The 13,046-nt window shown below is 45.2% G+C and overlaps 1 non-coding gene and 1 pseudogene across 1 annotated transcript; one reads left to right on the top strand and one right to left on the bottom strand.

The window, feature by feature from the left end:
* Window positions 1-2,861: 2,861 nt before the first annotated feature.
* On the top strand, window positions 2,862-4,404 carry LOC123379308 (annotated as a pseudogene).
* Window positions 4,405-8,666: 4,262 nt separating this feature from the next.
* On the bottom strand, window positions 8,667-8,774 carry LOC111562033. Its single transcript, XR_002745094.2, has one exon. It is a non-coding gene; the product is annotated as a U6 spliceosomal RNA (small nuclear RNA).
* Window positions 8,775-13,046: the final 4,272 nt, after the last annotated feature.

Below are 13,046 nucleotides of genomic sequence, written 5' to 3'. Positions count from 1 at the left end.
TATTTAAGAAAGGATCTGCTCTGTGAACACAATAAGAAACAGCTGAAAAAGAGGTTCAGCTAGAGGAAGGGAAAGGCAGGAGATAGAATGATCATTTGTTGATAATGTGATTTTATTCCTAAAATTACCAGATGAAAAATTCTTAGGACTAATAATAGTTTACTTAAAGTGAATGGATACCAAATAATTCACAAATCAATTCCTTTCCTCTATACTAATAATCAGAAGGCAAAAGGGTGGGGGAACAGTAAAAGTACATACACTATAGCAACTGTAATAATATACCCTAAAATTAGTTTAACAATAAATGTGCAGAAACTATATAAAAACTGAGAGTTACAAAACAAGAAAGTAAAAATGCATGCCATGTTCATGGTAAAACTCAATGTTGTAATGATTTGAATCTTTTCAAGTTGACTGTATAATGTCAATCAAAATATCAATGGAAATTTTTAGGAAAAGTGCCCAAATGATTCTGAAGCACATCTGGAAAACTAAAGAGACACAACTCCCCCCAGGTCTCCTCCTGGGGAGGAGAAGGTCTGGGCTGGGAGAGTTGGGCGTAAATGGCAGGGGTGGGAGGCAGGTAGGGACAGGGCAGTGGCCACTACCAGGTCTTACAATCCCTGAGCTTTGAAAGTGGTCCCAGTTGTTAACTCCCAGACGTGACTTCAGGCATTTCCCACTGAGGAAGACACAGTTCCAAAAATATTTACTGAGCATCAGGCTGCAAAGGGAGCAAGCATACTCTTGGTGAAATTGGCTGTTTTGTTGTGTAGCGCTCTGACTCTTCTGTTCGTGTTGGAGGGCCATGTATCTTCTAAGAGCCATAAAAAGAAACCTTCAGTGGCAGATAAACTTTAGAGTGTCATTCAGTGACAAAGATAAGGAAGTTTCTCGATGACAATGTTGAAGTATAAGTGGAGTATTATTTGCCCATATAAATTATGGCTGAGGCCGGGTTAATTTTTCCAAAGGTTATATATGGATGAGAAAAAGGGTGTTAGCATTTTTATGAAGTCGTGGAATGTCAGGACTGACTAATGTTTCTGAATAAGTATCTCATGCATGGAACTTAATCCTCTCCCAGCTCCCTCGTAGAGGAAAGCCAAAACGGTCGGACAGCCACCTATAATCTGCCATTCCTGCGTTAGAGCACTTGCTAAAAAACTTACTTTGCAATGTGGAGGCCATGGACTCATTCTTCAGGGCAGAGAATGACTGTTCACCACCCTCCTGTCTCTTTGGGATGCTTGACCAGTGAGAAGTGCACATGCCTGTGGCCATACTTATTGATTTCATAGGATCATAGTCACTCTGCAGGCCCCATACCCAGAGGCCCTGCTGTAGAGGTAGATTAATTATAGATTCGTGTTTGATGGTACTCCTTGGGGCTTACAATAAGGCTTCTTCCAACTCTCCAAAAATGTGCAAGAAGGGGAGAAAAGATTGCCCTCCAAGAGTGATCAAAAAGAGGCTTGTAAGAATACCCAGTTAGGACTCCACCTGACCTATGTCTGACCACCACCCTCCCCCACAGAAAGAATGGCTTATATTTGTGTTAGGCTTCTGTGTGGACATGATTCCCATTCTCTCGGTATATACCTAGGAGTGAAATTGCTGGGTCAAATGGTAACTCTATGTTGAACTTCTTGAGGAACGACCAGACCATTTTCCAAAGTGGCTGCACCATTTTACATTACTACTAGCAATGTATGAGGGCTCCAATTTCTCCACATTCTTACCAACACTGTTTTTTCGGTCTTTTTGATTATAACAATTTTAGTGGGTGTGGAGTGGTATCTCACTGTGGTTTTGATGTGCATTTCCCTGGTAAACGATGTCGAGCATCTCTTCACATGTATTGGCCTTTGTATATCTCTTTGAAAAATATCTATTTGGATCCTTTGCCCATTTTTTAATCGGTGAGAGGCTATTTTCCCCCCTCCTGACACCAGATACATGGTATCTTTCCCAACTTCACTTCTTCAACTCTCCAGCGCCAACTGGGTGTCCAACAATTAATCCTATTCTAACACTGCCTGGAGTTAGCACCAGACTCCACAGGTTTAAGAGCTCAGTCCCACAAGAGTGCCTCCACTTCAGAAGCCACCTGCAAGTATTAGGTCCCCAGGTTACCTACACGTCTGTCCAACTTGGCTAAAAGTCAGGGGTTCCCACCCACCCCAGGTTCAATAATTTGCTAGGACAACTCATAAAGGTCAGAAAAACTCCAATGAGTCCTGAGCATAGACGCCTCGGTCCTCATGGAGTTGGGCTGTGCCACCCTCCTGACATATGGATGCGTTGGCCTACTCAGAAGCTCTCCAAACCCTGTCATTTAGGGGTTGTCGTGGAGGTTTCATTATGTAGGCATGACGGTACCATTGGTGATTATCACAATCTCTAGCCCTTCTCCCCTCCCTCGAGGTTGGGGGGTAGGGTTGAAAGTTCCAAGCTTCTCAACAAGGCTTGGACTTTCTGGGAACCAGTCCCTGTCCTAAAGATACCAAGAGGTGGGCCCCTCTTCCAGTTTCCTCCCTTGCTTCCCCCCTTCTCCCTCCTCCCTCTCTCACACACACCCCCCCTTTGGGCCTCCTTTCTATGACTCCATTTTCTCTGCTGCCACCAGGGGCCAGGGTCTCCTGTCGGGAGCTCAGCCGGTACCCCAGGTCTCCCTTCAGGGCTGGGGTGAGCCTCCGGGAGAGCCAGGAGGGGAGAGATGGGAGAGGGTTGGGGCAGAGGGAGCAGCGAGCCCACCGAGTTTGGAGGGGTGGTAATCAGACGGGGGGGGGGGGGCAGTAATCAGGCAGGGGGAGGGGAGGAGCAGGGGAGAGGCCTCAGGGCCCCCCCCCACAACTATGGAAGAGCAGCTGCTGGGGCCTCCCCCTCCAGGTAGGGGCTGGGGGCACCTGGGATTGGTGGGTGGGGAACCTGGGGACCCTGATGAGCCTCCTAGTGGCAGAGACCCTGGTGCGGGAAGGGAGGGGGTCCCAGGAGGTCGAGGGAAGCAAGACATCAGGGACTTTCTGCAGCAGATAATGACCAAAACCGACCAGAGCCTGGACGAGGCCCAGGCCAAGAAACACGCCCTCACCTGCCACCACATGAAGCCTGCTCTTTAGTGTCCTGTGTGGAACCAAGGAGAAAACCGGCCTCGGCATTCGAAGCTCCCAGAGGAGCCGGTGGGCCCACAGTGGATGCGCCCAGACAACATGCTTCTGGCATGGGTGTGGCTGGGCCTGAGAAAGGAGGGGGCTCGGAAGCAGCAGTGTCCCCCTACAACTCCATCCAACACTTGGGCTATGGCAGCAAACCTGCTCAGATCTGCCACATCTGCCATTGGGAGCTGGAGAAACGTGAGCGGCGGGCATGAATCGAGTTCACAACCACGTCACGAACCTGCTGAGGGAACAGAGCCGCACTCGGCCTGTGGCACCCAAGGAGATGGAGCACGTGTCATCCATGGAAAGTTCCACGCCATCCAGATGCAACTCAGGCAGAGCACCCGTGAGGCTGTCATGGCCCCGCGTTCCCGCTTCTTGGATGGATGGCAGGAGAAAAGGCTGCAACTTGAGCACCCAGGCAACCGAGGTCTCAGTGAGTATTTCTACTGGCATCTGAGTAACCCAGAGCCTAGTGACGAGGCTGAGGAGGAGCTTGCCAAGAAGTGTGGAGGTGTCTCGGGTCTCCAACTGGTTTGGCAACAAACGGATTGGGTATGAGAAAAATACTGGCAAGTTCCAAGAGGAGGCCAACACCTATGCTGTCAAGACCCCCACGTCAGTCACCCAGGGGGTCCACAGCCACACCAGCTCCCAGATACCCCCCTCCTCTGCAGGCTCTGGTGGCTCTTTCAATCTCTCAAGATCCAGAGACATGTTTTCCGGGGAGGCCTGGGCTCAACGGAGATTTCTACTCTGCTTCCCAGTGGAATCACTCCGGCACTCAGTGGGGTCAGGGGGCTACAAGGATAACCTTGGGGGAGGCCAGATGTACAGCCCTCAGCAAATAAGGGCAAACGGTGGCTGGCAGGAGGCTGTAAGCCCATCCTCAGTGATGTCCCCAACAGAGGGACCAGGGAGCATTCACTCTGACACCTCCAACTGATCTTGCCCTCAGGGCCACAGGGGTGGGGGCTCACAAAACGACTTTTGAAGAGGACACAGGCATCCAGAGGACAAACCCCAGACACAGGAGAAGCACGAGACAGAGAAGGGAGAATGGGGTCATCCCTTCCCCAGACTCTCTCAGTGCTGGGGGTGCTGTGCTGACTACGTGGCAGGGAGAATGGGCTCCCCTAAGGGGAGAGTGGGGTCTGTTGTCTCCTTTTTTCAAGTCTTTTTCTCTTTCTCTCACAAATACCCAGAATCCCATTGTTCAGATCCCTTTCCCTTCTTCCTGTCCCCCAACCCCAAACCATATTCCATTTCTCTCTCCCTCTCTACCCCCCCCCCCCCCCGCCACCCCACTCTCCCTCCCCAACCTTATCTGCCTATCTGCTCTGGGATCTGTGGAGAAGCCAGCCCTGCCTGACCAGAGATGCCAAAACTGCAGACACACCTTCTGGACAGAGGACATGGGCCACAAACCCTGTGTCTCCCCACCCCCTACCCCTCCAGATGGCTTTATTACCTCATATGCAGCTCATCTTAAACCAACAGAATCGTTCAGTGGACTAGGGGAAAAAAAAGATACCTAGAGGTGGATGAAGAGTCACCCCATTAGAACAAAAGAGGCTCCTGTCACACTTATCACTCAGGAAATCCCAAGGGTTTTAGGAGCTCTGTGCCAGGAACTAAAAACAAGGACCAAATATCTTTCGTGTTATACCACAATTAAGTTATCTGCCTTTTTGTTATTGAGTTATGAGTTCTGTACACAATCTAGATATCAGTTCCTTATCAGATGTATAATTTCTCCCATTCAGTAGGCTGTCTTTTAACTTTCTTGTTGGTGTCTTTAGCGCAAAACATTCACTTTTGATGAAGTCCAATTTACCTGTTTTTTGTCTTAGTTGCTTATGCTTTTGGTACCATCTCTTGGTTCAAGAGATGTCATTACCACATCCGAGGTGACAAGATTTATCCTTATTTTCTTCTAAGAATTTTATGGTTTTAGCCCTTATATTTAGGTCTAAGATTCATATGGGGCTAATCTATCTAGTGTGAGACACATCCACAACTTCAATTTTTTTGCAGGTGGATATCCAGTTGTCCCAGTGCCGTTTGTTAAAAACCCCATTCTGGGAGAACCCCTCTACTTGCTAGACGGGATGCTGCCTGATTCATGAGTCACTTAATAAAGCCAATTAAGATCTTCAAAACAAACCAACGAACACGAACACACACACACACACACACACACACACACACACACACAGCGCCACACTATTCTTTCCCCCATGGATTGTCTTGGCACCCTTGTTAAAAATCAGTTTGACTACAAATGTGAGGTTTATTCCTGGACTCTGAAATCTATTCCATTGATCAATGTGTCTATCTTTGTGCCACTACCACATTGTCTTAATCACGTTTTTTTCTTTCTTTTTTAGTAAATTCTGAAATTATAAAGTCCTCCAAATTTCTTCTTTTTCAAGATATTTTTGGTGTTCTTGGCCTCTTGAGTTCCCTACGAATTTTAGGATCAGTTTGTCAATTTCTGCAAAGCAGCCAGCTGGAATTCTGACAGAGATCACATTGAGTCTATCAATCAGTTTGGGGAGTATTACCAGTTTAATAATATTAAGCCTTTTGATTCATAAACATAGGATGTCTTTCCATTTATTTGGGATTTTTAAATTTAACATTTTGCGGTTTTAAGACTGTAAGTTTTACACTTCCATTGTCAAAGTTATTCATTTCATTCCTTTTGGTGTTACTGCAAATGAAAATTTTTTTTTAATGTTTATTTTTGAGAGAGATGGAGAGACAGAGTGTGAGCAGGTGAGGGGAAAAGAGAGAGGGAGACACAGAATCCGAAGCAAGTTCCAGGCTCTGAGTTGTCAGCACAGAGCCTGACATGGGGCTCAGACTCACAAACTGTGAGATCACGACCTGAGCTGAAGTCGGAGGCTTAACCAACTGAACCACCCAGGTGCCCCTGAAATTGTTTTCTTAATTTCATTTTTAGATTATGCATTATAAGTATATAGAAATTCAACTGATATTTTATATTAATCTTATATCCTGCAACCTTGTTGAATTTTTTAGTTCTAATAATTCTTTTTAAAAAACACTGTATACTGAAATGATAGAAGTTAGGAACTCTTCCTCAAACCACTTCATTCCAAAAGTTCAGAGAACTAATCTCACATTTAAAAAAAAAAAAAAAAAGAGGAACACAAAGTATCAATGTAAAAGTCCCACCCAAAGTATCTGTAAGAAAAAAAAGATAAGCAGAACATCCATACAGACTAGTAAGTGAAACTATACCAAATATTCCAAGTCAAGAAAAAAAACATTACAAAAGTCAGAGTTAGAAAAACTCAGAAGTGAGAGCACAGCACTTAGGACAGATTTAGAAATAAAAGAAACAATAATTTCAGATATGAAGTCTAAATTAGAAGAAATACAAGAGCAAATCAGATGATGCCTCATGAGACATAAAATGTGAAAAGTAGGAATTTTTTAAATCAAAAAAGAAAAGCACACATAAAGGAGTTCAAGAGAAAATGACAAATACTGGAAGTATGCAAAGAAGTCCCTGAAAATGAAACTCATAACAAGGGAACATAATACTAAAAACAATAATAATTAAATTAAAAATTAAAAGTAAAGAGCATGGCAGAGATTTGATATTACATTGCATTAGTCAGGATCCACTTAGAAGAATGAAACCACAAAGGGGGACACCTGGGTGGCTCAATCGGTTGGGCGTCTGACTTCAGCTCAGGTCATGATCTCGTGGTTCGTGAGTTTGGGTCCTGAGTTGGGCTCTATGCTGACAGCTCTGAGCCTGGAGCCTGATTCGGATTCTGTGTCTCCCTCTCTCTCTGTGCTCCTCCTCTGCTCACACTCTGTCTGTCTGTCTGTCTCTCTCTCTCTCTCTCTCAAAAATGAATGAACATTAAAAAAAATTAAAAAAGAAAGAAAAAAGAAATCACAAAGGAATCTGAGTAGGAAAAGTTTTATATAAAGGATTACTAACTGTAACAGGAGGCTGGAATAATGGAGGAATGACCAGTAAAGATTAAAAGGAACTTTAAAGAACACGGAAGTAGTAAAGCCTCTACACCTAGGGCTGAGACAGAGGAACCAAGAAAAGGGCCTCCTTCCTCAGGGTTGGTACCAAAACCCTGGTAGGAGACACAGCTGTGACTCACTGGATGGTGGCCTGAAACCACCCAAGGGGATGCCAAGGGAAGCTTTCCAGGGATGGCGCCCTCTAATGCTGACCACCAGGCTCTGCTGGAGCTAGCTCCGGGAGCTGCAGACACTGCATGAGCCTGGTGCAAGAGGCACCCTAGAGTCAAGAAGAGAAACCCCTTCCTCCTCCAGTGCCCCTACAGCGCCCTCTACTGACAAAGTTCAACACTGGGCCAAGTCACAAAGGGGAACTAGCTATCCGGTTTAGCTCCATTATTGCAGAGCGGACAGTGAAGATGGCTTTGGAAGCTGAGACACTATAGATTAATAACTGGTGCCTATATATTAAAAAAGAATACAATATGCCTGAGAAAACTGACTCAGAATGAGCAACACCAAGACATATTTTAGTAAATTTACTGGATATTAAGAGGTAGAGGGGATCCTTTAATCATGGAAGTGAAAAAGCGACTCACAAAGGAAAGAAAATTAGAGTATCATCAGACTTTTCAACAGCACTTCTTTGTATGAGAAAAAAAGTGGTGTGACCTATCTAAGGCAAAAGTCTGAGCCAAGGATCTTATATTCAAGAAAACTGACCTTCAAGTATAAAAGGTACGAACTGTAATCAATGTACAAGAACTCAGGGAATATTGTTCCCGTGAGCATTTCCTGAAGAATTTACTAGAGAACAAGCCTCAGACTGCCAAAATTACTAGCTATATCAGCAGAAGAACTAGCAGAGAGCATTAAATACATAATTACTTGTAGAACCAAAACTGTATGATATTTAAAAGAGAGGATATGGTATATGAAAGCTATACGCTCTATTGATGTAAATACAGAACAGCTAGGGGTGCCTGGGTGGCTCAGTTGTTTAAGTGACCCGACTCCCGATTTCCTCTCAGGTCATGATCCCAGGGTTGTAGGAGCAAGCGCATCAGGCTCCATGCTGAGCATGGAGCCTACTGGGGATCTCTCTCTCTCTGCCCCTTCCCCACTTGCACTCTCTTTCTCTCTCTCTCTCTCTCTCAGAATAAATAAATGAATATTTTATTTAAAAATACAGGGGGGTGCCGGGGTGGCTCAGTTGGTTAAGCGTCCGACTTCAGCTCAGGTCATGATCTCATAGTTTGTGAACTCAAGCCCCACGTTGGGTCTGTGCTGACAGCTCAGAACCTGGAGCCTGCTTTGGACTCTATGTTTCCCTCTCTCTCTGTCCCTCCCACACTTACACTCCATCTCCCTCTCTCCCTCTCTCCCTCCCTCTCTCCCTCTCTCTCAAAAATAATCATTAAAAAAATTTTTTAATACAGAACAGCTATAAAAATTAGGGTGAGAACCTTTTTTTTTTTTTTTTTTAATATGGAACACTTCACAAATTTTGTATGTCACCCTTGCACAGGGGCCATGCTAATCTTCTCTGTATCATTCCAATTTTAGCATATGTGCTGCAAGACTGAGCACGAGAACTTTCAAACTCTTCTCGGTTATCATTCTGGTGGTAGCAGCATTAGTATTGATATTCCCTGTTGTGTGTGTAATGTAGCCTAAAACAAGTGAGTAATTATGAGCTATTTTAACTATCATCCCCCGTGTCCTAAAAATCAAGATTCTCAGTGTGGAAGAAAGAAGAGACAGCTGTAATTTTTTCAAAGATTAAATAAAAAAAAATCTATAGTCCTGAAACTTAATTGGAAAAACAGTATGAACTTATGACGTTTTCAATCTATCATTTTATCTCTATCGAATAGCTCTGTCCGTTGAAAAGGCCTGGAAACAATGACCAATTCATAGCAGCTAGTATCCCTGGAGTCCACACTGTGGTCATAAAATGCCATTTCCCACTGAAAGTCAGAGCTGCGTGGAGAAATGACTGACTGCAGGTCAGAAGAGGAAATACAAACGAAGTCTAGAACATCTTGACATAAACGACAGCACACACGCCATCACAGACAGGCTCATGGAGCCCAGGGTAGCGTCAAAAGAACGCCGAAGCCAATTCACAAGGGTTCCCACTGGCCAAAGACAGGACAATTTGAGCTTCGAACATAGTACCAACGGCAACAAACTGAAACTCACCAGGTTTATTTAAATCCGTGAACTCATAATGATAATGAAAAAGTGAACTGGTCACCTCCAGAGGATAAGGAACCAGTTTATTATTTTGCAAACTGATAAACACAAGGAATAAAGGCATTTATCCTGCCTCTTCTACATGAGCTATACCACTGGGTAACCTCATGGTAGATGAAAGGAGGCATCTGTTTATAAAGAATTCCAGCAAATAAATGAAAAAGAAATGATGGAATTAAAATATCATCATTTTGTAGTGGTGGCAGCTGTGGTTCTTCTCATTACCTCATGTAAAACACTGGAACAGTCTCATCAACGTTGCCATCATCTGTTTAACATTCTCAAGGTATTCTCTCAAAGCCTATTTACTTATAAATTGTGTGGAATGACAAAATTAATAAGCAATAAAATGTGAATCATACCACTATGAAAACGATATATGCCACCATTTTGGGCCCCCAGGGAATTAAGGATCTAGGGACTGAGCATCCATAGCTATGAACACCACCAAAGGAGAGACAGCCTGACATTATGTGGCCCCTGATGAAGGAACACATCACCACCTAGAGTCTTGCCAGAAGACAGAAGCTGAGTCTGATCAAGCTTCTCAATCCAGCTGACAATGTGTGCGGCACAGGCAAAGGGGAACGGAGCATGCTGAAATGTCCCATGCGTGGGCGGCAAACAAACCCCACACTGTGGGAAATGCTACGGTCAGATGGCCTGGATTCAACAGACAAAATGAAAGGAAAAAGATGAGAGGGGACTCGAAACATGAAAAGGAGGTAAATAAAGATACATTTTTAAAAGTGGGCAAGACAGAGCCATCATTTCTAAAGATGCACATTTGGACGCTAAGACCATAAACATAAGGAAGTGATTACTACAGAAGCCAGGCAGTGGTTACCCCTGGCGGGGGGTATGACTGTGACTTGGACAGGGAACATGAAGGCGTTTCTGGGGTGGCTGCAACATTCCACCTCTTGGGTTACAAAAGCATTTGGGGTGTTTGCCTTATACTTCATGAAGCTCTTTGTTTTGTGTATTTTTCTGTATCTCTATTCCAAAACAAATGTTGTAAGTACAAAGATTTAAAAAGGAATATTAAAAAATTGATGCACGTGTCACATAACACCATGGTACAAAATAGTGCGCTTTGAGAAATGTTGAGCTTTTCCATAAGCTCGGGTAATGAGAGGCACTAAAAGCCACCTTGCCACAGGAAAGTCTCTCTCAAAGATCTCTGTGCCCATCTGGACTGGGTGGACTTCATGGTGGGGGTAGGGAAGAGTACAGCAGGAAAGTGACGTCCGTACTGGACAGCCTGAGCAGCTGTCCAGTGAACGCAGTGTAGATGGGGTGGGGCAGGGAGGGAGGGCTCCCACCTAAATACATCCTAAGCCGTGCCTAGCAGATGCAGCTGAAACCCAAGACCCTGTCTCAACCACAGCATCTCCTAAGCAGCCCACCGGGCTCCTGCAGACCTGTACCAGGCCAGTGGGGACAGCCAGAGATGCCACCACCAGCTTAAAATCTTGAGGCACATGGAGACCCACAGAACAGGAACTCGGAGGCATGGACCACTACTGTGGTAGAAACCTCCTAGGATATCTGTCCAGCTGTCATCCCCGTTTATGCAAGAACTGCATCCCCATCCCAGTAGACATGCCTGAACTATATGATCCTGTCCTCCCCATCACAGCTGATTTGACCAGAGAGGAACGCCCCATGCTGGAGGCAGTAGACCTCTGTGGTTTTACTGTCCAGCATTTATTTCCCCTCCCACTCGCAGCAGCACCTCAATTCTTTTCAGACACCTCCTGTCTCCCATGTGGTCAGGGGATGGGATGATCTTATCTCTAGTTTAAGTTTAAATAAAATATCCCTATATCCAAGTGTTCAAGGAGCAGTTAGGAGTCCAGGCACAAGCCAATCAGTGAATGTCATTCCCTTGGCCCTGTGATTGGTTGAGGGATAGACCCTGAGGCTGGTCCAGTTAGAATGAACCTTACAACTCCTGTAGGAAATGATGAAATCCCCCCAGTCCCTCACTTCTGTGTCACATGCAGTGAGGATGAAAGGTCCAGGACTGCCGCAGCTTCTGTTGATCTTGAGGCAAGGTGCCTGAGAATAAAGCCAGAACTCAAAAGTATGCAGAGCCATGGACATTCCAGAGAAATGGAGCAAGATTTCTGATGGCACTTTGAGCCTCCGGGACCAGTTCAGTCATTCCTCTGGATTTTATTACATGAACCATTATTCCTCCCTTTCCTTTTTTTTTTTTTTTTTTTTTTTTGAGAAAGAGAGCATGAGAGTGGGGGAGAGGGAGCATGGGGTAGAGAGAGAGAGGGGGAGACAGAATCTCAGACTCCACACTCAGCACAGAGCTCAACTTGGAACTCGATCCCACGACCCTGGGGTCATAACCTGAGCTGAAACCAGGAGTTGGATGCTTGGGGCGCCTGGGTGGCTCAGTTAAGTATCCCACTTCGGCTCAGGTCATGATCTTGCGGTCCGTGAGTTCAAGCCCCGCGTCGGTCTCTGTGCTGACAGCTCAGAGCCTGGAGCCTACTTCGGATTCTGTGTCTCCCTCTTTCTCTGCCCCTTGTCAGATGCTCAATGCCACCCACGCGCAAACTGGCCTGGTTTGCAACAGATTTTCTGCACTTTGTAATGGTGTGTATGTTAGGAATGTTATGGCTGGAAGTAACAGAAAATGCTACTAACATTTGACTTAAACAAATATAGGTATACTATTGCACAAAACAAGAAATCCAAAAGATGGTGTCTAGGACTATTCATATAGCTCAGCAATGCCATGCACACACATGAATGCATGTAAAAGTCATGGCACCTGAATAAGGCCTGGATTGTACCAATATCAATTTCCTAGTTTAGATACTGTGCTAAAGTTATGGGAGATGCCAGCACTGGGGGCAACTGGGTGAAAGGTACATGGGGTCTCTACTTTTTGCAACTACTTCTACAGCGGTATTTGTAATTATCTCAAAATTAAATGTTTTTCAAAAGAAGACATGTAAGTGCATAGATAATTCTGCGTAAGATTTCAGGGCTTCCTATCTCCCGGAGGCTCATCTAGCTCCTGGAGCAGCATTCACAAGTCCCCTGCCCTTCATAATCCCACTTTCCACAATCGTCGCCAGGCCATCCCTATTATGCTGCTTCAATTTCTCAGTGAGACTAAGAACAAGACAGCTCAAAGAGAGTGCCTGGCATACACGACAGTGTATTCAACTACCTTTCTGGAGGTTGGGGTGGACATTTGTGCACGCGTGTGTGCATATACACACCCTTACTCTGGCAACAACCTGGGACTCACAGTGCCACAATGACAGGAAAAGTGCCTTCCGCCTAAGGCCTCCTGGATGTCTCCTACCAGACAGAATTCATTTACCACTCTGGGACAGAGTCTTGGCCTTTAAAAGTCATCATCTTGTTCCAAACCCACCCATACACTTTCAGACAAATCATTCACTTTGGATAGAAAAGTAACCATCTTGTCTGTCTAAGTTCCCCCTGAACCCATTGACGCCAACACCCCAGGACCCAGGATCTGTCAAAAATAACACTGTTAAGGTTCAGGTTTCAACACCATGTCTTCAGCACCCTGGTGCACTGCTGCACTCTGCTGGTGACTTCTAG

The sequence above is a fragment of the Felis catus genome, chromosome C1 (genome assembly GCF_018350175.1).
Source record: "Felis catus isolate Fca126 chromosome C1, F.catus_Fca126_mat1.0, whole genome shotgun sequence".
Taxonomy (NCBI): Eukaryota; Metazoa; Chordata; class Mammalia; order Carnivora; family Felidae; genus Felis; species Felis catus.
This window is presented reverse-complemented; position numbering and strand designations above follow the sequence as displayed.